The 27299-nt window shown below is 39.5% G+C and overlaps 1 pseudogene; it reads right to left on the bottom strand.

Annotated features, from left to right (window-relative positions):
- LOC106970693 (5'-nucleotidase domain-containing protein 2-like) overlaps positions 1-14188 on the bottom strand; it is a 39492-nt pseudogene extending 25304 nt beyond the window's left edge.
- Between the last annotated feature and the right edge of the window lie 13111 nt (positions 14189-27299).

The following is a 27299-nucleotide window of genomic DNA, read 5'->3' as shown; positions in this document are numbered from 1 at the left end:
AGGATAACTAAGACCTCAGTTAAGTTCCCAGTAAGGGGCCAAGACCAGTTGCTATTCATATGAATGACACCATTTTGGACTTTCTAATCATCCCAGTGCCCCCAACAAAACTATATTGGGCAAAAACTTCCACTCATTCTACAGATTTATGAGAAATAATGAATTCTTATTGTATTAAGCCATTGTGTTTTATGATGGCTTGTTTCAAAGCAATAGATATCTTTGAAGAAGAAGAAGAAGGAGGAGGAGGAGGAGGAGGAGGAGGAGGAGGAGGAGAAGAAGAAGAAGAAGAAGAAGAAGAAGAAGAAGAAGAAGAAGAAGAAGAAGAAGAAGAAGAAGAGGAAGAAGCAGCAGCAGCAGCAGCAGCGGAGAACTAGGAAGGGAGGAGGAGAACAAGGAACAGGAGGAGAAGGGGAGGAGGAGGTTTTTAATTCTCAAAGGGGAAGGAGGCATAGTTACTATAGCAATCAGAATGTTCCAATGTAGATATTTTTGGCAATGGTTTCTGGGGCTAAAATAGAAGGACAACACAGTGAAGTCTTATTTTACTTACATAATTGAAAAAATTTCTATGTCTGGTAAAAAATACCATCAAAATAGAAACTAAATTCTTGACCTCTCACCCAATTCCTATAACAAGGTCATTTCACAGACCCAAAGGCTCTGTTAATAAAGAAGAGCCTAGTAATCCTGAGGGATAATAATATCGTAAGTAACAAATTCAGGGAGGAGGTGCATTACATAAAGATAAGAGCTTGTTATATAAGAGTCAGCCTGTTTGAATTCAAATTCTGGCTCCGCCACTTACTAGCTGTGTAACTTTTGGCATTTAGCAGGTTGACTATGTTATAAGAAAAGAAAAGTACCCAAATATTTAGATAAATATAAAACCCTGTCTGAGAGCCAACACTTAATTCCTGAGAAACCAGGGCTCTAGTGTGATCCACTACTATTCACAGAATTAAAGCTAATGGGCATTTGTTCAGGGTAAGCCAGGTCTGTGTAGCCCATACAGCATTGCTTCCAACTGAGGCATTTACTTTATCTTAAACATGACCAGTGGATATATTGGTTTTGTCATGTGCCAATCATCTAGAGCCAAAACAGGTGAAACAGACCGGTGAAGATTGATTTAAGTCATCATGTAGGATAAGTGCTTTGCAAATTGATGGTGTAGTTCCGCAGAAACATTAACAGTTCTATACCAGCAAGTAGTAGTAAGCGATTCTGTTTTTCCCAAAGTCAAACTGTGTTAATCCAGGAACCAGGGATTATAAAGATGATGTTATTCACAATTACTTAATTAGTAATTACAGCTTACAAATTTCTCCTTTCCATCCCATCATTCCCAGATTCTGCTGGTATGGACAAAAGAGAGGAATGCTTTCAACATTTAATGGAACTGAAACTTTCATTGGGCCATTTCATACTCTTTATGCCACTGTGAAGACAAGCAAAAACAAACAAACAAACAAAAAAAAAAACAGAGAGAGAGTGTGTGTTTTAGCCTGATTTGATTGATTCTAGTTTTTAAGAAAAAAATAGGATCGCTGTTGTACAATGGGAGCAGGGAGGAGAATAAACAGAACACCTTCTCATATTACCAAGTCTAGTGCTAAAAGTTAATCAAGGACTCTGGCAATCTATTCAGGCAGAACCACCAAAACCTTAGATCCCTCAGGAATGAAGGTTTGAGTGACCCCACTGGGTAAAGAATCCCAGCCAGCTGAGGTGCTAGCAGAGGGCAAAGCAAACAGAAATGGGTGGTGGAGGAAGAAAGTCATAAATACCAGCTACTGCCTCATGGCCAGTTGCAGAAACAAAGACTAATGCCTCTACCTATTTTTTTTCTTCCCTGTTGAGTCAGGGCTATTTTTACACAATTTAATGAAGTACCCTTTTCTTGGGGGAGGTTTGTTGGTAGTAATTAATGATGTAATGCACACCATCAGTGGCAGGATTCTGAAGTGGGGCTGTGCAAAACTGAATAGTGGACATCACCCTGAGATTCTGGATTGGAGCCTGACTTGCTGTGGATTTTCCTCCAAGAGGAGAGGAAGAAGCACGTCTTCAACTGCCCAGGAAAGAGTGACATGATGTTAGGTGAAGACATTTTAAAATGTAATCATAAGCAGAAAGAAAACTAGAGGTAGCCAAAGGGGCAAACTTGTAGTGAATTATTTGTCCTTTGTTGTCTATACAAACCCCTTCCTCCTGGAAGGAATCTTCACTGTGTGAGCCTTGATGAGAGGCACCACCATATCCTGATACAAGGGCCAAAGAAAGCCAAGTATACCCCCTCCTATACCAGCAGCTATGATGGCGACATGTGCCTAGACTCAGCCACCAGGTTCTTTTTTTCCCAGATTTTGTACTCTCAATGAGGGACACAGAGATGAAGTTCATGGTACAGTGTTCAATGGCAGGGATGTGCAATGATAATAGATGTAATTTCAGGACACTCTCAGCCAGTGGCAATGCCCTAATCGGAGCATTTTAGAGGTGAGACTCTGCTTCCACTCCTACTTCCTGACCTCCTCTCATGTCCTACCTTATACATTTCCACAAAATTCCTTACCCTTAAATTAGACAGAGTTGTGTTCCATTGCTTGCAACCAAGAGCCAAGAGAGACAAACTGTTTCATGCTTGAGAAGAGACAGCCACTTTGTTAAGGCTGGCCCATCTGAAAGCAGGAAGGGAAGAATATATGGCTTTGTTAAAAGAGGCCCTTTCTGCCTGGAGCCAGGAACCAAATACGTCAGAAAGTCAGATAACATGGAGCCAAAATCTCTGCCCCAAACTAACATAAGTGAGAGAAAATGGAGAGGGGGAGCTTTGCAGGATTTATGACTGAGACCTGGAAAACTCAGACCCCATGTGTGCCCTAGCACCGACTCTAGTGCACTTTCTGTCTGACAAAGGTTCCAAATACCTATGCACAGGCTTTGTATGCAATTTCAGGAGTTCGTGGATCCCAGAAGACCTTCCCTGCCTTAGATGCCCCAAAACAAATAGAGTCATTCAACAGATAAAAAGTAATTAAGCACAGAGATGCTGCCACCAACGGAAACCTCAAATTAGATTATGACTAAGCTATCGATTAATTTTTGAAGACAGCACAGAATCGAATGTTACATTTAGCAGGCCAATAGAGGAAAAAAAGCTACAAAGTGAACTTTTGTGAGTCAAGGCAAAACTCAAAATCTGTATAAACTTTCCACATAAATATCTTCTCTTTACAATTTAACAACTATACATAAAACGGAGTTTTGCTGTAGAATGTAATACTTGCCTTAACTCCTCTTTATTTAGTCAATTTTAAAATATCCTCTTTCCTTTTACTATATCCAAATGAAGTTTTTGTCTTTTCCTCTTCCAGCATTTTTTGTTCCAAATGGACTAGTGCCCAGCATTGCTGAAGGGAGAATTTCTCCTCTGGAGTCAGTGGCTTCCATAGAGGCCAATAATTCAAGTTTCCTCTGTTAATCTAAATCTAGCACCGGAAATAAAGCTTTGGTCCTGGCCAGCTATCCTCTCTCAGCCAGATTCAGCTGAATTCATCTGAAGGTGCAGCAAGGCAGCAGGGTACCCAAATGCAATCTCTATTTCAGCATCCCTGGTGAGCCCCAGACTTCAGTCTTCTCCTGCTCTCCCTCTCTCAGTAAGACGCGGTACCATCAGACTGGTTCCCCCAAGTAAGCGTATGAAAGAGACCTCGATTCCCACCTCTCCTCTCGTTGCCAAGCCTCGCAAAGTTGTCCACGTCTGACCACCCCCTTGGCCAGACCCTTATCACATCACACAAGGACCGCAAGCAGGAGCCCCTCTAGCCCTTTGGAAGCTTGACTCACTCTGCCCCACCCCCCAACAGTATACCAGTGACTCCACAGTATACCAAAATGACTTTTCCAAAACAAATCATTTTCCTGTTTAAAATTATTCAATGACTACCCACTAACTTAGGAAGAAGCCCAAACATCCTAGCATCTCTGCAAGCCTGTACAGAACTTAGTTCTCTAGAGCCAACTGACTTATTTTTGACACTTCTTTCCTTGCAATTGCTTGTACCTGAGGCTTTGCCTGGATGAGGGGAGGAGACTGTGCTTTGAGTATCTTCCTCTCCATACACGTATTCCCTTACTAACTCTGCTCCTCCTTTTAGCCACACAGTTCAGATATTGCCTCTGCCAAAAGCCTCTCTGGTTGGCAAAACCTTAGCATGTGTATGCAGCTCTATAAAGGCCATCACCAAGTCATAACTCCTATCAGTACATCCAAGGCAGTCGACTGTGTGCTTTTTGATGTCAGGCTCTTTATACCCCATAAGCAATAAATAGATTCTGAAGGAGTGAATGAATGATTTATAAACGTGGGTGCTTTTCTAATGCTATTTTCCCCTCCATAAGTAGACACACTCTATAGGCAATAAACTAGCCTTCAGTTTTTCTTTTTAGAGTCTCATTCCTGGACCCAAAGCCTTCCAGGTTTATTTCTATACAAAAAAAAAAAATCCAGAAGCCAGAAGTAATTCAGCAGACTGATGAAGAAAAAAATATTGTTGAATATAGAAGATACAACTACCACATTTTGTCAGTGATACTAAAGAAATAATAATTGGGGCGCCTGGGTGGGTGGCTCAGTTGGTTAAGCATCTGACTTCCACTCAGGTGATGATCTCGCGATCAAAGTTTCAAGCCCCGCATCGGGCTCTGTGCTGACAGCTCAGAGCCTAGAGCCTTCTTTGGATTCTGTGTCTCCCTCTCTTGGCCCCACCCCCACTCTCCTTCTGTCTCTCTCTGCCTCTCAAAAATAAATAAACATGAAAGAAAAGAAAGAAAGAAAGGAAGGAAGGAAGAAAGATCTACCATCTTTGAAAAGATTGGAGCTTGCCTGCCCCAGGGGCAGTTATGACATCCTGCATATGTCCCATATATGACACAGACATCATAAGTTTTATGACACAAACACAGGTTATATGTAGTAAACTTTCTATGCAACCATTTAATGTACCTTTTTGCAGGAAAATTCCTTGTTTTTTTCTTGGTTTTCTGGAAACCTAAGTTCACATTTGTCAGCCCCTGGTTCCCCATATATTTCAACTTTGTGTTCTAATGCTATATTTTTTAGTTTAAAATTGAAGCCTGAAATCAAATTTGTCTTCTCTGAAAATTCTTCTGTAATTCAGGTAGAAATGAAAAGTTGTGGTGGCTGTTAGGTAGTTGTAGCTGAGGTATGAGTAGGAAAATTATGGTGCAACACAAAACACTTGTGAATACATAACCAAATTCCATTTCACAAGATAGCTACGTTCACTGACAACCTTGATAACATTTCTTAGAATCAAGTATATTCATCAATGTATCTAATTTGAGAAAATAGTTTTTACAGTTGTCAATTCTTCAGTATGCTTTAGCTTAAAGATGTGGAAGGGAAACGTTATTATTCTTGCAGAGTTAATTCATTCTTACAGGTGGGAGAAGTTATAGGATGCAATAAGATGGCTGGAATTCTGGATTCATTTCATTTATTAGGAGATGGGATAAGAAGTTTAGAGTTCTCTTTTACAATTATTATAGAAATACCATAACAAAAACTCTACAACTACACATAATTTTTAAAATAATTCTCTCTCCTCTACATTTTGTAAACTATGAAGAAAAAAGTGAACACTTTGAGTAACTGCAAGATTGTGTATCCATATGCCCCTTCTAAGTCATATGTTTCAATTTTGTAAAATTTTAACAATTAAGAAAGACGTGTTCTTAGGAAAAGCATAGGGTGTTAATTGTTTTCCTTTAAAACAAAATATTAAATACAATATCGTGAAGGCTTTTTCACAGTCAAATCTCATAGTTGGAACGTTGCATTAAAAAACGAAAAAGGTGTTTAAAAGTTCCATTTGTCTTTCAAAGTCCAGTAGTTACATGACTTTCCAAGAGTGTTAATATGAGTTAAGGGCAGGTCCCAAAAAGAAGTTTCCTAAATTATTTTTATTATCTATATTTTGTTTAAGACCAGAAGGAAAGTAATATTCCCCATGAGCCAATGAGCAGTGGTTAAAGTGTTTAATGGTAAATGGGGAATCCATTAGTCATTAATACTGGGGAGTCCTAAATTCTAATTTCTGCCTTATCTCTTTCTTATGATCCTATTATTCAAGCCTAGGAGGGTAGTGTGATCGAAAGAAGACTTTATGTGATTATTAAGCAGTAGTAAGCAGGATGTGAGGATGTACTGTGATTTCCCTAGTGCCCTACATTATAATTCCTTTATTAAAATACCAGATTGGTGTCAAATGTGAGCATGCAGTTATATCTGATGTTCATGCATTTTGATACCATTAGTGCATTAAAAGACACTGTGGTTTGCCCCATCTGGGGGAAGTTAATTCACACAGAAGTTTCATATTACAGATCTTCGGTTGATTACTCTTAAGGGACCCAGTGAGGGCTGGAGTTTTTATAAAAGATCTGAGCTGCCTGGAGTTGAACCTAAAAAGAATTTTCAAAAAGACTACTACCATATTTGGCCCTTTAAACAAACCCTTTTTAAAAGGAAAGACAATGATAATCATTCAGATTTCATCATTCTGTCAAGCTTAACTGGAAAAAAACAAGTTGATCCTCTATCTCAGGTATTGTCTCCACAAAAGAGCGAGGGTGGTTAATCTCGTGTAAAGTAATATTGTTCGATGGTTTCAAATTACCACATTGAGTGACAAAAAATGGCATGCCAGTGAGAAGATACAAAGTCTTCAAGTGTTTGTCCTACGTTAAAAATCTGGTGTTTAAATAATAAAAAAATGTTTACCAAAAAAATCAAAAAAAATAAATCCTTTACCCTTTCTTTGAGTATGTGACAAAGTTATACCATACCTTCCACTGGTGTTTTTGTTTTTGTTTTTGTTTTTGTTTGAGAGAGAAAGTGCACACGAGCCAGGGAGAGGGGCAGAGAGAGAGGGAGAGAGAGAATCTTAAGCAGGTTCCACGCTAGTGCAGAGCCAGGCTTGGGGCACGATCTCAGGAGCCTGAGATCATGACCTGAGCCAAAATCAAGAGTCGGACATTAGCTGACTGAGCCACCCAGGCGCCCCCATGTCTTGTACTCTTAATGAAGCACTAGAGAAAAACATACAGAGTCTATGATTTTTTATGTTGTATTGGTACATGCTATTCACTCTCAGATCTAAGGAAGGCTTCTACTATATTCTACTTTTAGTACTGCAACCACAGGGCATCAACTACCACCTCAACATTTTTCCTAATTACTCAGAATTGGAATATCAATTAAAAGGAATATTCATTCAGATTCCACCACTGTAGATCCATCTTAATACCTGGAGCAAACATTACTTCATTGACTAAATAGCTTCGGAGTGATGTGTAAAGAGCTACCCAAGGAACCCGCTGTAGGCAATATGGTACAGCAGAAGGATGATAGCTTGGCTTCAATTCCACTCCAGATCATGATCTCTTAGCTATGTCAGAAGAAAGGGTTATCACTAGTTGGTAGTCATTTTACCCTTCTAACCCATTCCTAATTCCCCAAAGCTAATGGTAAACTTTACTATTCACCACTATCCTTGAGCACATCGGTCTTTTCCCACTCTTTGACTCTCAACACATGACAAAGTCCTTACTTAACTGAAAAAGAATGACTTTAAAAACTTTTTACTGGGGGTACCTAGGTGTCTCAGTCGGTTCAACTTCCAACTTACTCTCAGGTTGTGATCTCATGGTTCATGAGTTTGAGCTCTGCATCAGGCTTGCTGCTGTCAGCTCAGAGCCCACTTCAGATCCCCGTCCCCCTCTCTATGCCCCTGCCCGATGCATGCGTGCACGTGCACACACACACACACACACACACACACACACACACAGTCTCTCTCTCTCTCTCAAAAATGAATAAACATTTAAAAAATTTAAAAAAAACTTTTTACTGGACATCCAATTGAATCTATAACTTTTCCCCATGCATCTCAAAATAGGGTATATGTGTGCACAGAGGTAAGTAGCAGAATAATGGGTTCACATCTACCTGAAATATTATTTTTTACTCAAATATCTGGAAAAGAAAAGATATGAATTACTGAACTTTTGAAAGCTGCAAAACACATGCGAGTAATACCAGCAAAATGTGGCTTTTCCATGATGGCCAGCCTTCTATTTCTTTCTGGTAGCCTCAGGAATAAAAACTTTTCATTAGTTGTATTTAATTGAATAATTTGGTTTAAAGTACTTTATATCATACTTTAATTTTAAATTACTATAGTAGATATAAATTTGTCACAAGTCAAAACCCTATGAATGAGAAATGTAACTTCATTTTTCTCCAAGATATATATCCTCTGAGATATATATATATATCCTCTGAAATGATCATCCCATGTAGCTCTCAACCCTGATAACTGGGCTTACTGATATCAACATGATTGGGAAGAACTCAGACCTGCCAAGTCCAGGCAGTGGCAGACATACAGCATTCACCTTTACTATCAGGGCATACATTCAAAATAATTAATGACCAATAGGAGGCAGGCACCAAGAATCAAACTGGATGCTGACCACTAAAAAGCACTAGTGTGTACGAGCAGAATATTATCACTGGTTTTCCTAGCAAACAAGAGAGTCAGCATGATCATCCAAGTTCCAAGATTGCCAGACACACAGAGACCTCCAGCTGAGGTTTATTAATCATGGAACCACAGATATATGAGTAATAGGTAGTATAATTTTACTAGATCTATATAACCAAAAATATTCTAAAGACCAAATTGAGCTATCCATACTACATTCATGGCCTCTGAGTCAATTTCCCATACTTAGAGACCCTGGAATAAAGTCAAAATCATACATGTTAAGGACGGATATTCTGTAGCACCATATTATGTTCTCTAGTACTTTCTTCCAGCCTTCTAAATCAACATAAGGTAATGTGCGTTGTGAAAAACAAGACAGAGAACTACCTAAATCTTTTAGGCAGAACTGGATAAAGAGTTCTAGTTAACCTTAGTTTGAGAAAGCCATAAAGTCACTGTGGTCTAAGAGTCAGAATGAGGCCAGTGGGATCAAGTGCCAAAATGGAATACTTGCCAAGGCCGATGGAACAACAAACCTATCCGGTAACTACTTTCCAGCTTACTGGTGTATACTTGGGTAGGCGTCTTTGGCCAATGGCAGAATCCCTGTGCTAGTTCAGTGGCCACTGATATAAAGGCCATTATAGTACGAAGAACCAAATGCAAGACATTAGTGTTTCTCAAGCCAGGGATTAATACTAATTTCTACAATACATGTAGAGCTTCAGGCATTTAATCCAACAGAGGTAGATTTCTCATTCATGTGACATCCCAGTATGGGTGTTCCTTGCTGGCAGCACTCATCCACACAGTGGTTCAGAGATCCAGAATCTCTGCTTCTTAAATTACTGCCATCCCCTAGAGCACTGCTATCCTCTACATATACAGCATATCAGGGAAGATTTAAAAAACTGCAAAAGAAGCCCAAAACTTTTTAAACGTCTTTGCCTGAAATGGTACCTTACAATTCCGTGAGGTAGAACACAGTCATATGATCACACTTCACAAGAAAGGAAGCTGCTACAAATAGCCTAGAAATAACTCCAGAGAGAATAAAAGAATGATGAGTTTTGTGAATAGCCAGTAGTTTGCCACATGGAAGTATCTGAGAGATTTATGTCATCTCAAATACTTAAAAGACACCCTTACTTTTTCCTAAATCCCTATCTATAGATTTGCTAGCAATTCCCTTTGATTGGGTGATGGAGAATGAAAAACTAGTTTGGTTTTCAGATGGTGCTTCATGCTCCTCTCTAAATGTAATTCAGTCCTACTTATGTGTGGCCCTAAAAGACAGTGGAGAAAGACAGTTTCTCCAATTGATGGTATTTTGAATAACACCTTTCTTTATGTCCTCTTTAAAGAACTGAGAAGAGTTTCCATACTGAGTCATAGGCACAGGTAATGGTTTGCCCAAATGAAACTCTCAGAATTGACCAAGGCTAATAATAGTTTTGTCCCATGTGAAGGTTACCAGAAGGCCACCACTATTTAATACATGTTTAGAAAAAACAACAATGACAACAACACCAATACATATAAAGGGTTGTTAAGGGAAGACATAAACAGCTGGTAAGTAGCTGCAGAAACAAGGATGATATATAATCCAGAGATTCCAGACTTGAAGATGAATGCCTTAAAATGGTTATCATTTGGTTAATCTACTCCACAGGGCTCAGAGTATGTTCTGTTTGAGATTGATTATGTCACCTGAGGGTATGTGAAAATTTTCATATATGGAGGAAAATAGGTGTGTGTGTGTGTGTGTGTGTGTGTGTGTGTGTGTGTGTGATAGAACTATTGATAGAATCCGGTGGATTTCTGTTGTTTCTCCTACAGTAAGTACACTTTACTCATTTTCATAGTTAATAAAAAAACCTACTTTGAGAAACTATTTTCCAAAGTAGTCACTAAAATGTAGGAATAACCCAGTCCATGCCAATTAGATATCTCTCCTTGGAACTGGAATGTGAGGGAGAGATAGACAAGAATGAGGCAGAAAAGAGTGGCAGCACAAAAAAAGATAGCCCTGGGGCGCCTGGGTGGCTCAGTTGTTCAAGCGTCCAGCTCTTAATTTCAGCTCAGGTCATGATCCCAGGGTCATGGGATCAAGCCCCACATTGGGCTCTTTGCTGAGCATGAAGCCTGCTTATGATTCTTTCCCTCTCCTTATCTGCCTTTCTCCCCTGCTCTTTCTATATATCTTTTAAAAGATAGCCCTGGATCTCTGGCTATTGTGACCCCCAGCAGCTCTCACTCTTACCCTTCCTGACTAGATGTTTCACACAGACTTTGGTGAAATGACTAATACAATAACTTTTTTCCCAATAAATTATCTGCTCTCAGTGGTCAGAATTGAATTATTTTCTTGGAATTAGAAGCAACAGGAATAATCTTGTCAATCTATAGAAGTAGACTGGAATTTTTTTTTTTATTAATTGTGCTCTTACAAATGGCCTTCTATGGAATCCAAACACATCTATTCCTTCTGTAATAACCTTAATGCATTTCTAAAAATAATGCTCTTAAGTGAAAATTTGTTAAATATGAATGCATCCGTACCAGTCTAATAACCCGACATTTTTCTCAGATAATACATCAAGTCAGTAAGAAAAACATGTTAATAACAAATAATCAATTTGAAAGTGAATACTGTTTGCACATACAAAGTAATATAATGAAGTTTTATTCTAAAAGGAGAAAGATTTATGATGGCTGGAGGAGGAATGAAGTATCATTCTTTGAAGGGTGGTAGAAAGTCAGGTGTTTGAATACCAGGCAGGCATTCAATATCAAAATCATATGGGCTTGACAATTCTCTTTCCCTTGAGACTTAAACTCTAAAATAACTACCTGATATGGAAGGCTTTGACATAAATAGAAAAGACTGGAGTCTTTGCCCAGAAAACTACGTGTTTTAAAGCATGAGAAAATAGTATACGTGCAAAAGAGGGAAAGGCAGTAAAGAGAATACAGGTTTATTCCTCTTGCTTGGCATCCACAGGCAAAGCAACACATCTGGGTTCATCCAAACTTAGCATGCATTTCAAATTTGTTCCGTGGAATATTCTTTGACTAGAAACTATTGTATAAAACAAATTTGTAAGTGTGCCTTTGCTTCAAACAAGAATGTTAAAAGTACAACTTTGTTTGGTATGCTTATTTAGTGGACTTTATGGTAAAAAAATCATTGTACTGGGAAAAAAGGAGTCATTGTCTAAAAAGTGGTATAAATCATTAAGAGTTCCTGTGGTAAAAAAAAAAAATCTTTAAGGGAAAAGTGATGCGTAAAATTAGACTGTATACAAAATCAATAAAAGCCAAACCAGGGAGGTGGTAGTGAGCTGTGACCCAGCTCCCACCTCTCAGTTACCATCCCAGGCAACCCAATTGCCACCACTCACCATATGAATTGCCCAACTCGCTGATTCTTGAAAATGCTATGAACTTTCAGGCCTTCAAGTTATTGTTCATATTCCTCACTTTTGCTAAATACCTTCACTTTTTTCCTCAGAGTTTAAGAAAACCCTACTCATTTTCAATTTCCAGCATATATGTCACCATCCCTAAGCCCCACCTCAAGCAAAAATAAATACTTTGTCATGTATATTCTCATAGAGTATGATTATACTTCCATTCTAGTATTTATCACATTTCATTATAATTAGTTGTTTATATGGCTAATTCCTTTGCAAGGTCTTCAGAGAAAAGAATTCTTCCTTATTTGTTTTTGTACGCCCTGTATCTAGCTCATCAAGAAGATGATCAACACAAACATGTTGAATTTTTGGTAATGGAACAAAGGAGAAGAGTTTTAAGAAATATTTGGTGGTTAGAGCAGATGAATAGAATTGAAAGTCCAGGTGGTGCTAAAGCTCATGTTTTAGGACTGCTCTCTACCCAAACATGTAATTATTAAGTACAAAAGAGAAAAATTGAAAAGATAGCCATGTCCAAAAAAGATAAAAAAACAACAACAAAAGAAACTCAATGTGCTAAGTGGAGCTGAAGGCACACGTCTCCTAGGCTTCAGACGGTCAGCAGATAGATGACTAGTTTAGATCATGTATAGTATCATTACCAGTAAGCTCTCTGCATGAGGAGAGAGACCTGAGCCTGAAACATTCATTCAGTGCTGCTGGGAATATAAACCGGAATAGTGACACTGAAAATAATAAAATGCTCACACTTTGTGACCCAACTATTTAATTTCTGTATATACATGCTACAAAACCTTGCCCAGAGATTTGTCCCAGGCAAACACCTGTTCTGGAGCATGACTTTTGGGCTCAAATCCTGGCTTTATTACCTTCAGTTATGGAACCATGGGCAACTACTTCAACTCTTTGCCTAGGTTTCCTTGTCTCAAAAAAATGGCAATAATAAGCATACCCATGTCTTCAGGATTATTGTGAGCATAAAAATGTGCTAAACATTTGTGTAGCTCTTAGCATAAAGCCTGGCGTGTATTTTAGCCATTGTCATTATTATGGCAGCTGTAATTCTGTTAAAAACAAGGCACCAGGCCCAAAATTGAACAGTTTATACTAAGCCCCACATCACCAAACTGACTTAATCATAGCTTTGGCTCTTCCAGAAATGATAATCTTAAATCAGTCAGTCAGCAATCACCTGATCAGCCCCAGCTGGGTAATCTGCCTGACAGACCCGTGCCACCCCCTAAAGAAAAGTAACCATGCAATAACCAACCTGGTTTTTCCACCTCCTAAAGCCTCCTTGTTTCTGCTCCTTTCTGCCTGTAAGTTTTGGATCCTTAACATCTCCTCAGAGGTCCTTTCTACCTGTTAGATTGGATGCCACCCGATTCCAATTGATTTTTGCTCATATGAATTCCTACAAATTTTAATGCATCTCAGTTTTTCTTTTAATAACTCCCGCTTCAGAAGGGGAGCTGAAGGACACCCCCAATGACCTCCAGCAGCAAAGAGCAACCAGAAGAACATACCTGATGTGCCTTGGAGCTAGCTGTTTCCTCACCACCTCTGGAGGCCCGGGGAGAGTCGCCCTCAGATCCCGGCTTTGCAGATTTTGCCTTAGGAGATTTCAGACTTTAATTGGACATTTCTTTTTGCTGCATTGAGTCTGAAAACTGGCAGGAGTCCAACTGGGTCTGACTTGAAAACCTGATCGAATCCTGGGAGGCGCTGGGTCCATCTTGGAAACCGGTCCGGATTCGGGGAGGCTCTGGGTCCACTTTGGAAACCGGACCGGATCCGGGGAGGCGCTGGGTCCAACTTGGAAACTGGACTGAATCCGGGGAAGCACTGATTCCCGTCCGGAAACCAGACCGGATCCGTGGAGGCGCTGGGTTTCATTTGGAAACCAGACCGGATCCGGGGAGTCGCTGGTTCCCATCCGGAAACCAGAACCGGATCCGGGGAGTCGCTGGTTCCCATCCGGAAACCGGACCAAATCCAGGGAGGCACACTGGGTCCCGTCCGGAAACCGGACCGGATCAGGGGAGGCGCTGGGTACCGCTTAAGCTGGAGCGGGTGCAGTGTGACGCATTGGGCGAATAAAATTTGGTTTTCAGACTGAAGAAGTAGGTTGTGGCCACCGTGGAGAACTATTCCCACAGACAAGCTCATCCACTTACAAGGCGCCCTGGGAAAACAGGTCTCTGCCAACCACTAACTGTAAGAGGTAGAGGAAGATGTATTTTTCCTCCTCTGCAGTTTCCGGGCACCAGGGTGGGATCCACCGGGACACCCTGCCGACCGCAAAGACTGCTTGCCAGGATCCTGGGAAAACTGGCAGAAACCAGCACAGGGTGAGGATTCTTATCAAAGCAATGCTTACAGACCTGCACCTGTGAGGCCTGGTGCAGAAAGGATGGTAGACTCTCACATTGTCCCTTCCCTGCAGAGTGGCAGGCAACAACACTTGGAAGGATTGGGTCTTTGCCCTGTGATTCGTGGCTTTGCGTTCGGGTACCATTCGTGGTTGGTTCTCTCTCTCCCAGGGATGGGTGTGGCCTTCTTACTGGTCTCATTGCCTGTCCTGAGAACGTGACTTGCTTTCTGCCTGACTGGATCATGCAGATTTTTTGTGTGTGCAGGCAGCTCAACCCTCTCAGTGGGGGCCCCCCAAAACGTGGAGGCACAGAAATGGACCCTGCTCCCTATCTGCAGCCTGACAGAGATGGGGTCATGCTCCATTCGTGAGTAGGGTACTACCAACTGTTGCCAGATCTCAGAGGTGTCGTCTCAGTTTTTATTTTGGTTCTCCTTGGGAGTGACTCTGGGTCTGGGGAAGGGAGTATCTTTTGCACCTCTTTAAGGATGCCTCTTGAGTCCATGGGATTATTCAATACGACCAGGAATTTTTACTTTTGTATTGGGTGAAACCTAACAAGACACTCAAAAGATTTATTTTTTTAATTTTATTTTTTTAATATTTATTTTTGAGAGACAGAGCACGAGTAGGGGAGGGGGAGAGAGAGAGGGAGACATGGAATTCGAAGCAGGTTCCAGGCTATGAGCTGTCAGCACAGAGCTGACCCCGGGCTGTAACTCACCCAACTGTAAGATCATGACCTGAGCTGAAGTTGGAGGCTTAACTGACTGAGCCACCCAGGTGCCCCATGAATTTTTTTTTAATAGCTCTAAGGTCAGTAGTTAGCTGAATTGAAAGCTGATATTCAAAGTCTTATTTATTTTTAAATATTTGTTTATTTTTGAGAGAAAGTGTGTGTGTGTGTGTGTGTGTGTGTGTGTGTGTGTGTGTGTGTGTGTGTATGAGCAGGGGAAGGGCAGAGAGAGAGGGAGAGAAGGAGACAGAGGATCCGAAGCAGGGTCCTTGTGTCAGCACAGAGCCAGATGTGGGGCTCAAACTCTTGAACCACGAGATCATGACCTGAGCTGAATTCAGACGCTTAACTGAACCACATAGGCTCCCCAGGAGTCTGATAGGGACTTTTAAAAGGCCTTCTCTTCTACTAAGCTAAAATGAAACTATGTACCTAAAGAGAAAGAAAAATATTCTGAAGCCCTTGTGGAAGGATTTACTCAAACATTCCAAAGACACAAACTCTAAATGTAGAACATAAGAATCTTTATTTCCATCTTAATTAAAGATCTCTGTATGTTGATGTCAAGGATAATACATGTATATGTATATGTATGTGTGTGTGTGCATAATGGATATAAAAATGTTGCATGTTTGTGGAAAAGTAAGCTTGGGAAAATAATTCAAGTGTGGCTAAGAGTGGAATGGATTTATATACATTTTTTTAAATGAGGTTTTTATTAAATGTTTGTTTTGAGAGAGAGGTTTTCCACAAACCTCACAAGTGGGGGAGGGGCAGAGAGAGAGAGAGAGAGAGAGGAGAGAGAGAATCCCAAGCAGGCTCCGTGCACTGTCAGCACAGAGCCTGACTTGGGGCTCAAACCCAGGAACCATGAGATATTGACCTGAGTAGAAATCAAGAGTTGAATGCTTAACCAACTGAGCCACCAAGACGCTCCTAAAAGATGAGTTTAAACACCAAAAGTATACAGGTACAAAGTTAGGATTTGGTTTTAACTCTGTAAAAAGGACCAAGTGTTCTTTGTTATTGGTCTGCTCTTAAGAAATTACAAATAGAGCTTTTGTTTTTTTACCTTTTAAGTTACCAGCCTAGGACAGCAAACATTTTGTGTATTACCAAAATAATTTGCTATGCATCATGTTGTCGTTATCAAGTCTTTGATTACTGAAGAAAACCTAGTCTTCCCAATATTAAAAAAGCTAGGTTTTCTTTACAGCTATATAACCTTCTCTATTTGCCTTTAACATCTTATATTGTCCCTTTGGTTAAATAGGTAATCAAGTATTATTCCATAATGATCTGTGATCCTATTTAATCAAGTATTCAAACCCTTTGACATTTTGTCAAAATTAAATTCTAAGTGAATTCTTTGTCCCACAAACTAACTGAAATTTCCCAGTATCCCTGGAAAATCTCAAAGAATTTGTCTCTCACCTTGAAAAACAGAACTGTTAAACTAATTAGGCCTATTTGGTTTGCTAAGTTACATGGGAAGCATTGTCAAATAAGACGATAAATGTTCTTGGGTTGTGTGTGGATGTATGGTACTAACGTAGGTATTCCATAAATTGTTTGAAGTTTCCAGAAATTTGTCAGTACTTTCATTGTCCAATTATATGCTACAGAAATAATTGCATTTCCTTATCAAATAAACTCTCATCAGATCTTTTGCCATCAGCATTTTAAGTCTTTTGTCATTTATAGTTACTATCCTATTCTGATGATTTTTGGTAAACGTGAGAATCATGGGAAGCACCCTCCCAGTACTCTTGACCGCTGACCCTCCTGCCAAATCACAAGGTGTCAGTACCGGAGTGCACATCATACAACCAAGCAAGGCTCCACCTGACATCTGTTCCTGTGCAAACACTGAGAACTCCAAATAAAATTGACAAGAAAGAGAGGTAGCAAACATCCAGATAGACCACTTCCTCCCAAGAAGGCAGAGCAGATCAAGAACACTTTTCTCTATTCCTCCTTTGCTCTCTGACAATTCTTTTCCTCATTGATCCTCCAGGAGGATCTTTAGGATTCTTTTGTCGACTTTTTTCCTTGCTCTGGTCTGGAAAGAATGCTACTGTTGTCATATCTCTCAGGCAACGGGGGCAGTCAACCCTCCGAAGGATTGTGGTATGTGCCACAATGCTGGTGATCCTGTAGTTCTACCCATCACACACTTCTCCCGGATTTCCAATGCCTCAGTTTTTCTGGAACAAACTCAGCTTGCTCTCTCCCATGTCAGGCTCCCTAACCCTGGGTGTCTATTTCCATATCTCCAGGAACAGCCTCAACCTTGGGAACCTTACACCTAGACTCTACACAAAGAAAGGACACAAGGCAATGGTAACCAGAATAAAACTTCCTGTATGGTCTGCAGACCCTTCCTTATATTTTACTGGCTTTCATAGCTGTCATGTTTCCAGTCCCAATCCACTTACTCAAATCCAAAGTAGCAGGAGACCTTCTTAATTCAAAATTTTCTTCTTTTGGCAAATCCCTAGTCCTCTGGATAAAAGTAAGCACAAATGAGGCTATGATCAGGAACATCTCAACTCTGAAAGATATTGCAGACTCTGCTGCCGAAGCAACAGCTGCCTGATGAAAGTCCCTTAACCCTCTGGCCAAAGTTGTTCTTGAGAATAGGATAGTCCTTGATTATCTTTTAGCTCAACGAGGAGGTGTTTGCAGTATGGTCAACACCATGTGCTGCACTTGGATGGAACCTTCTGGAGAAGTTGAGACTCAGCTACATAGGATCACTGAACAAGTCACTCGCCTTAAGAAAGAGACTCCTTCAGGGGCACCTGGGTGGCCTAGTCAGTTAAGCTTCCGACTTCAGCTCAGATCACGATCTCACAGCTCATGGGTTTGAGCCCTGTGTTGGGTTTTGTGCTGATAGCTCAGAGCCTGGAGCCTGCTTCCGATTCTGTGTCTCCCACTCTCTGCCCCTCCACAGCTCACGCTCTGTCTCTCTCTCTCTCTCTCAAAAATAAACGTTAAAAAAATTTTTTTTAATAAAATAAAAAAAGAAAGAAAGTGACTCCTTCAATGGGCCCTTTCTTTGACATATTTGATTCTGATTAGTTTGGGTTTGGGGGTCCATGGCTCCAAATTGACCCTGGGAATTGGGAATTATCCTGTCTATCCTAATTGCAGCAGTCTCCCTGGCACACTGTTTTCTCAAAAGCTTTAAATGCATGTTCGCAGCTGCTAACTATGAAGCAAATGATCTCCCTAAGAGTAGAATGTCAGAAAAGCAGCAAAGAACTTAAAGAATGTGAACCTGATGCTGTGACCTGTGAATGCTGCAGAGAGATCCAGCAAAAAACTGCAATAACTCTATAGCAGTAGGTGAGAGTAGGACTTCTCTCTTAAAAAAATTTTTTTACCACATCAGTTAGGTTGAGAGTGTGATCAAAAGATGGAATTCTTAAAAACAAGACAACAGTCCCAAAATGAAGTCGCTCATGCTAAGCCCCATGTCACCAAACTGGCATTTAACTTAATTATTGTTTTGGTGCTTCCAAAAATGGAATCTTAAACCAGTCAATCAGGAATCACCCAATGGGCACTGCTTACGTAATCTGCCTGATAGACCTCTGTGGTCCTCTGAAGGAAAGTCACCATGGAATAAGCACCCTGCTTTTTACCTCTTCTAACTTCCTGGTTCGTGTTCCCTTCTGCCTATAAAAGTCTGATTTGGGATACTGCCTAATTTAAATTGATTTTTGCTCAAATAAACTCTTAAAAATGCTAATACATCTCAGTTTATCTTTGAACAGTTCCAACAACAACAACAACAACAACAACAACAACACCCAGTTAGTTGTAAATTCTACCACCAAGAGAATAAAGTGTTCTGTAATAAAAAACCAGAAGGAACCACTGCAGTTCAAAGTGTACTTGGTATATTTGCACATATCTATATGGATAAATCTTAGAAACATAATGTTTAAAAATAAATGTATGAATAGTATGTTCAGCTTGTAATTTATATAAAGTTTAAAAATACAAAGTAGTGGTATCATACATATGCATGCACTTGTGTATACATGGTAAAAGTTTAAAAATTTGAATGGAAAGGCCACAGACCAAATCATGATAAAAATTACTTGTGAAAAGACAAGCAAGAGAATGAGATTATGAAGTGAGAAAAAGGATTCCAATGTTTTAGTATTTTTATTTATTTAAAAAAAAATTGAACAAAACCAAAAGAAAGGAAGGAATTGTGTACAGGGCCAATCTGTTTCCTTCTTCCCTTATATCTATAGAAAGTACATCTCTATATTAAAGTGGCACTGCCTAAAAATATGGCTTCTATTATTTACTCTGTGCTTTCTAAAATTTTTAACGTTTATTTATTTTTGAGAGAGAGAGAGAGCATGAGCAGGGGAGGGGCAGAGAGAGAGGGAGACACAGAATCCAAAGCAGGGTCTAGACTTGAGCTGTCAGCACAGAGCCTGGTGCAGGGCTCGAACTCATGAACCGCGAGATCATGACCTGAGCCAAAGTTGGACACTTAACCGACTGAGCCACACAGGCACCCCTATTCTATGTATTCTAATAAGCAAAATAAAATACCATTATTACTTTTTTTTATTTTTTAGAGAAAGAGAGCATGAGTTGGGGAGAGGGGCAGAGAGAGAGAGAGAGAGAGAATCCTAAGAAGGCTCCTCACTGAGTGCGGAGCCTGACACGGTGCTCGATCCCATAACCCTGGGATCATGACCTGAGCTGATATTAAGAGTTGGATGCTCAAACGACTGAACCACCTAGGTGCTCCAGTAAAATATTATCTTAATAGAAGTTACATTTCATGTTCAATTTATTTCTAAGAATTTCTGAATGTTTGATTTTATTTTAAGAATTTCGAAGTAGATTATGTCTTCAAAAGCCAAAATACCTAAAGTAAAGAAATCAAATGTGGCCTAAAATGGTATCATGCTAGAATTGCCTGACATGTAATATTTCAAAAGTGAGACACATTGGTAAATAGTCTCAACAGACTGCCTTCAATGGGACAACTCCTGCCCCACATAAAGTGGTAAGATCTTGTGTTAAGATCTTCTGGAAGTCACACAAATTTCTTAAACAGCTTTGTGTTGATAGGAGTTCAGGACCAGAGCTCCACCTCGAGGCAAAAGTGATTGAACCACTTTTGCCCACTAGTATCACATGAACTGTGGGCCAGGGAACACTGCATACTGTTTCTCATGCTATGCTCCCCTTAGGGAAATAGGAGTTATTTTGTGCTTTCCCCCATGTGTTATAGAATAGCCATGTTTGTCCTTTAATCCCAGGCTGCCAGAATATGAAAATTAGAGTAAGAATTGATTGAGAGGAACACACCTCATTTAACTTTAGGATTTCTTCTTTTGGATAAGAGGTGAATACATGTTTTATATTATTAAGTTTTGAGAATTCCTTGTATATTTTGGATAAAAGTTGCTTATTAAATACGCATGTTGCAAATGTTTTCAGTCTATAGCTTTCCTTTTCATTCTGGTAACAGTGTTTCTTTTAATCAGATCAGAATGTTTTCACCTTAGTGAAGCCCACATTATGTTGTGGATTGTGCTTTTTAAAAAACTCATCACCAAACACAAAGTCAGCTGGATATTATTCTACACTGTCTTCTACTTTTGCAGCTTACATGTAGGTCTGTGATCTATTTTGAGTTCACATATGTGAAATGTGTAAAGATCTATCTGTAGATATTTTTATGTTTATTTATTTTTGAGAGAGAAGGAGTGAGCTTGAGAGGTGGAGGGGCAGAGAGAAGGAGACAGAGAATTGAAGCAGTCTCCAGGCTCCAAGCTGTCAGCACAGAGCCCAACACAGGGCTCGAACCAACCAACCGTGAGATCATGACCTGAGCTTAAGTTGGACACTTAAGCCACTGAGCCTCCCAGGTGCCCCTAGATTTTTTTTATGTGGATAGTCAAGTGTTCTACATCACTGTTGAAAGACTATCTTTGCTCCTTTGTCAAAGATCAGTTGAATACATTTCTGGGACTCTATCAATGGGCTCTCTATTCTATTTACATATTTGACATTTCTGTCTCCAATACTACAGGCACTGTTTTGATTACTGTAGTTTTGTAGTAAGTCTTGAAGTTTAGTGAGACCCCTAAAGTTAATCCACTTTTAGAATTGTGTAGACTATTCTGGATCTCTTGCATTTCTAGATAAACCTTAGAATCATTTTGTCAGTATGCCTGAAATAACTTGCTGGTGTTTTGACAATTATATTTTTGAAGCTATGGATGAAGTTGGGGAAAATGGGTATCTTGACAATATTTAGTCTCCCAATCCATGAACACATAACTCTCCATTTTCTTTGTTTTTTCCCATCAGAATTTTGTAGATTAATACATAGACTTTTGTACATATTTCTTAGATGGATTTATACTTGGACTTTTTTTCTCTTTCTTTCTTTCTTTGTTTCTTTCTTTCTTTCTTTCTTAGTAGTAATGAAATGGTATTGTGGATTTCATATCAACTTCCAATTGTTCATTGCTAGTGTATAGGAAAGCAATTTACTTTTTTTATATTCACCTTGCATTCTGCAACCCTACTATAATTGCTTATTCGTTTCAGGACTTTTTCTTGATTCTTTGGAATTTTCCAGATAGATAATTCTATCATCTGTGAACAAAGACAGTTTTAAATCTTCCTTTATAATATGCATGCCTTTTGTTTTATCTTCTTATTTCAGTACATTATTGAACTGGAGTGGTGAGAGGGGACATCCTGTGTTTTCCTCACTCAGAAGGGGAAAGCATCAAGTTTCTCACCATTTAATCATGATATTAGCTATAGTTTTTTCTAGGTCTTCTTTATCAAGTTGAGAAAATTTTCCTGCCCTCCTAGTTTGCTGAAGTTGTTATGATGAATGGGTGGTGGATTTTGTCAAATGGGCTTTCTTGATCAATTGATATTATCATATGATGTTTCTTCTTTAGACTATTGATGTGATGGATTGTGTTAATTGACTTTTAAATGTTGAACCACCCTTAACACCTGGAATTAATCTCACTTGGTCATAGTGTATAATTTTTTTATATAAATACTTTGATCCAATTTGGCAATATGTTTTTGAGCATTTTTGCACTTATGTTCACGGGAGATATTGGTCTGAATTTTCCTTTCTTATAATGTGTTTGGTTCGGATGTTAGGTTAATACTGACCTCATAAAATGAGTTTGGAAGTAATATCTGTGCTCCAACTTTCTGGAACAGATTGTAGACAACTGGTATCATTTATTTATTACACATTTGTTAGAATTCACCATTGAACCCATCTGGACTTTGTTCTTTCTGTTTTGGAAGGTTATTAATTATTGATTCAATTTCTTTAATAGATATAAGCCTGTTCACATTATCTAATTCTCCTTGTGTGACTTCTTTAGTTAGTGTCTTTTAAGGAATCGGTCCATTTTATGTAAGTTTTCAAATTTGTGGCATAGAATTATTCATGATATATTTTCATTATCTTTTTATGGTCCATAGAATGAGAAGATTTGACCCCTAGCATTTAAATATTACTAAGCTTGTCTTCTCTCTTTTTTCTTGGTTAGCTTAGGTAGAGGTTCATTAATTTTATTGATCTTTTCAAAGAACCAGCTTTTGGTTTCATTGGTTTTTCTCTTTTGATTTTGTTTTCAATTTCATTGATTTCTATTCTAATTTTCATTATTTTTTTCTTCTTCTTGTCTTATGTTTAAGTTGCTCTTTTTTTCCTCTAGTTTCCTAAGGTGGAAGCATAATTATAGATTTTACATATTCCTTCTTTTCTAGTGTATGTATTCACTGCTGTGAATTTCTCTCTACGGACTGCTTTTACTCTATTATACACATTTTGATAAATTACATTTTCTTTTTTATTTAGTTAAAAGTCTTTTACAATTTCTCTTGAAAGTTCTTCAACTTGTGTTATTTAGAAACATGTCTAATCTCCAAACACGTTGAGATTTATCAACTAACTTTTTTTATTAATTTCGAATTCTATTGTAATCTGAGAACAAACTTGGAGTGGTTTCTATTCTTTAAACCTGTTAAGGTTATGATTTATGGTCTGTAAAATGGTCTGTTTGGATGAATGTTCCATGTAAGTTTGAGAAAAATGTATATTGTGGTATTGTTGAGAGATGTGTTCTATAACTGCCAGTTAGATCCAGTGACTTGATGGTGCTCTTCAGTTCAACTATATCCTTACTGATTTCCTAGTTGCTGGAAAGGAAGGGAGTGCAGAAACCTCCAATGGTAATGTGTACTTATCTATATTTCCTTGTAGTCCTATCCGTTTTTGCCCTGCTAACGTGATGGTAAGACACAGGAAACGGAAGTGTCCTATAACCTTATGATTAAATCTTATCCTTTGAATGGGCCTAAGTCCGTAGGCCAGATGCTCAGAAATGTTTCGTAGTTTGTTTGTGTGTTTTTTCCTCCTGTCAGATAAGACAGGATAAAGGAAGTTGGGTTGGCTAATTGCCCTTCCCCAGGTCAGATAAGGGTCTGATAAAGTTCTTTCCCATGGACAGTGGGCCTTTGCTATGGGAAACACTATGGGCATATTTCAGAATGGCTGCTTTCCTCTCCTCTTGTTGGGGACATGATAGGATATGTTGGGTGTGGTGGGGGATCTGCAGTTTGAGAACATGGTGGGATTCCTGGAAGTAAAACCCACAAAATTAGGGGGATCCTCCCCCCCACCAATGACTGGGTCCTCATAAGTTTCCGTCTCAGGCTAGGTTCACACTCATCATCCACCAGTTCATCATAATGTTCCATGTAATTTTGAGGAAAATGTGTATTATGCTGTTGTTGGGTGAAATATTCTATAAATGTCAATTAGATCAAGATGAATTGCTACGGAAGTGTTCTTGCCAGTTTATAGCTCCATGGGCTTCTGCTCCAGGTGGTATAAACATGACTGTGATTTTCCATATTCACCTTGTCTCTCCAGATTTCACAGTGACAGCTTTCCCTGTGATCTCAGTTTTCTTATGGGTCCAATGAAAGTCATTGGTTTTCAATTTGCACAGCACTTGTTTTTGTTAAAGATGGGGTGGGACACCTGGGTGTCTCAGTGGGTTGAGCATCTGACTCGATTTCAGCCCAGGTCATGATCCCAGGGTCGTGGGATTGAGCCCTGAGTCAGTCTCCACACTGAACATGGAGCCTGTTTAAGATTCTTTGTCTCTCTCCCTCTGCCCTTCCCCCTCTCCCCTCTGTTCGCGTGCTTTCTCTCTCTCTCTCTCAAAAACAAACAAAAATGATGCGAGTATGTACTCCCACGCTCTTTAAATGTCAGAGCTGAAATCCCTGCCTCTTTTATTTTTAAAATCCAAGTCAACTACATTGAAGTGAACTCACTTGTGACTCAGTCAGATTAGGAGGATTATTTTATATTTTCTGTGAGTACAATGGGATTGTTCCAATAATAGGGTAAAACCCGAGGCCTTGAGTCCCTCAGTCAGGAGATCCTGGTAAAGCTGTTGCTTTTTTAGGCTGTATAGGTAAGAGAAGTTAGTGACTAAGAAAATATAGGACAGTGTTTGGGGATTCCATTGGTGGGTCCAAGCAGATACTTCACAGAAGATCTCATGAGATCTGAATAAAAGTAGTGCATTTATGAAGGCATGAAAATGAATTGTTATCCTCCAAAGACAATGATCTCTCAAGAAATATACTTTATTTCCCTTGAGGAGATGAAAAGTGATCAAAACTACAGAGTCTCACCTGCCTCCTCCTGTGGTAACAACTTCCCCAGGGGAAACCAACACCTTGGGGAACAGGTTAAATGGGCCTCTTTGCCTGTGAGTAGCTATCCTTAATGTCAGCCTCCTGTCCTGTCCAGCTTCTCCTTGATCCTCATAATGAGGAAAGAGACAGTGAGAGAACCCCAGGCTCACTAATATTTCTCTATGAACTTTCTGGGAAGGAAAATGAACAACCTGGGGAGACATATAGAAGAAGAGCTAGACCAGGTGAGAGAACCCACTGTGACCTGCCTCATACTTTAGATCAGAACCCAAACTGTGCTGTCTACGATTCCCCACCCCCTGCAGCTTCTCTTCCAGACCCCGGGTTTATAGATAAACTCACTCCTTCTTTTCTAACAGAAAAGAGCAATCTCCAGGGACTCAAGGGCAGCATCTGCAAAATGAGAACCAGATGGGTGAGTGTCATTTAGTCTCAAGACAGAATAACAAATAGTATCTATCATACTGGATCTACTGAACCTCAAAAATTGTCAATTATGCTGACAGGAAGAAACACAAGGGAAGAAAAGTACTGCAAAGTTTTCCAAAAATTAAAATGCCCAGGTACCCAATGTGTTTTGTGCGGTAAATATAGGGTAACACGTGTTCTTGATTTTTAGATGTAACACCAAATTTAAAAACAAGGCATCTGGGTGGCTCACTCAGTTTAGCATCGGACTCTTGGATTCGACCTGGGTCATGATCTTGCAGTTCATAGGTTCGAGCCTCGTGTCAGGCTTTGTGCTGACAGCATGGAGCCTGCTGGGATTCTCTCTCTCTCACTCTCTTTGCCCCTCCCCTGCTCACGCTGTGTCTCTCTCAAACAAATAAACTTAAAAAAAAAAAACAGCTTCTACTGAAAAAAAAGTAATAAAGAACTCCTACCACATTAAACACACATATGTATTGTTGTAGAATGCCTCCTGGCATTAAAAATGTGAAATGTTTACATTTGAGTGCCTTATATTTGTAGAAACACAGAATTTTATGGTCTCTATCAAGTTACATCATTCTAAAATAAAATAAAACATAATAATGAGGGTCTTAACTTTTTTGATGTAAGTGGAACAACTTAATGAAACTGATAAATATTTATACAAATGAAACTTTGACTTAGCCATTGCCCTAACATTCATAATGCATTTAAAAGTTCTCTGAAAATAAGTTACAACCTTGCATATCAAAGATACTTCTAGAAATGAGATTATGAGCTTATTGAACACTAACTGCTACTATGGCATTAAGTGTATAAATAAAGAATAAAACTAGTAACATTACCTGGTAAGTCAGTCCCAGGCACATACTTGAAAAATTAGTCTTTAGACAAAGATATATGAAGTCTTCATGGTTCATGAGAGTAAGGAAGGATGTTTGTAGATTATACATGTGTGCCTACATTGATTTATTGCTTCATAAAGCATTTGACACATATATAACAGGAGAATCAATTCTTGTTTAGATCAGTTTTTAACATACCATCAAATAATTTGGCAAAAACACAGAGACATCTGTACAGATGATGAAAAATAAATGGCAGGAGGAAAGAAACACAGGAGTAGTGGAATGACTGTTGCTCAAGTATGTTCAAAGAGTCACTGTGTTTCACAGACAAGCCCTGGGAGGTTAAAATGTAGAGTCATTGGAAATAGTTGTAAATAAAGATAAAGTGTCCATATATTCAGATACAGTCTCTATGTTGTAGAATTTTCAGAGTGTAGTATAATGACGTGAGCAGGAAAACCAGACTTCACAGTCAAGTCTCTACAGAGCCCCTTACTTTGCTGTCCATCTCTGTGTAAGGTGAAATGCCTCCCTCCTTTAAACAGAGATAGTGAGTATGCAAGAGTGCTGTTAATCTGCAGGAGGATGGTAGGTGGATAAGTTCTTTGTAGATCCAGGAAGGGGAAGCCAGCCTTCCCAGTAATGAGACACATTTCCCTGAATTGAAATGCAGTTCCAGAAAGCATTCCATTCTCCTGCCTATTTCTGGCTGCCTATTTCTGGCTGCCTATTTCTGGCTGGGTAAGCACCATAGGCCTCTAGGTCTGCTCAACTCCCCTGTCTCCATATGGTGGAACAGGAAACAAAAGAAGGAGCAATCCAAAGAAAGGGAGGGGCTCCTGGGTGGCTCAGTTGGTTAAGTGTCTGACTCTTGGTTTCAGCTCACGTCATGATCTCATGGTTTCATGAGTTTGAGCCCCATGTCAGGCCAAGTGCAGAGTCTGCTGGGGATTCTCTGTCTCCTCGCTCTCTGCCCCTCTCCCACTCGCACTGTCTCTGTCTCTCTCAAAATAAATAAAAATAAACTTTAAAAAAAAGAAAGGAAGGAAGGAAGGAGGCTTTCTGCTTCTGGAGAGGAATGTGTCACTCCTCCTTGCTTATGTTGTTAGATGCAGGCTCTGG

The sequence above is a fragment of the Acinonyx jubatus genome, chromosome A1 (genome assembly GCF_027475565.1).
Source record: "Acinonyx jubatus isolate Ajub_Pintada_27869175 chromosome A1, VMU_Ajub_asm_v1.0, whole genome shotgun sequence".
Lineage (NCBI taxonomy): Eukaryota > Metazoa > Chordata > Mammalia > Carnivora > Felidae > Acinonyx > Acinonyx jubatus.
This window is presented reverse-complemented; position numbering and strand designations above follow the sequence as displayed.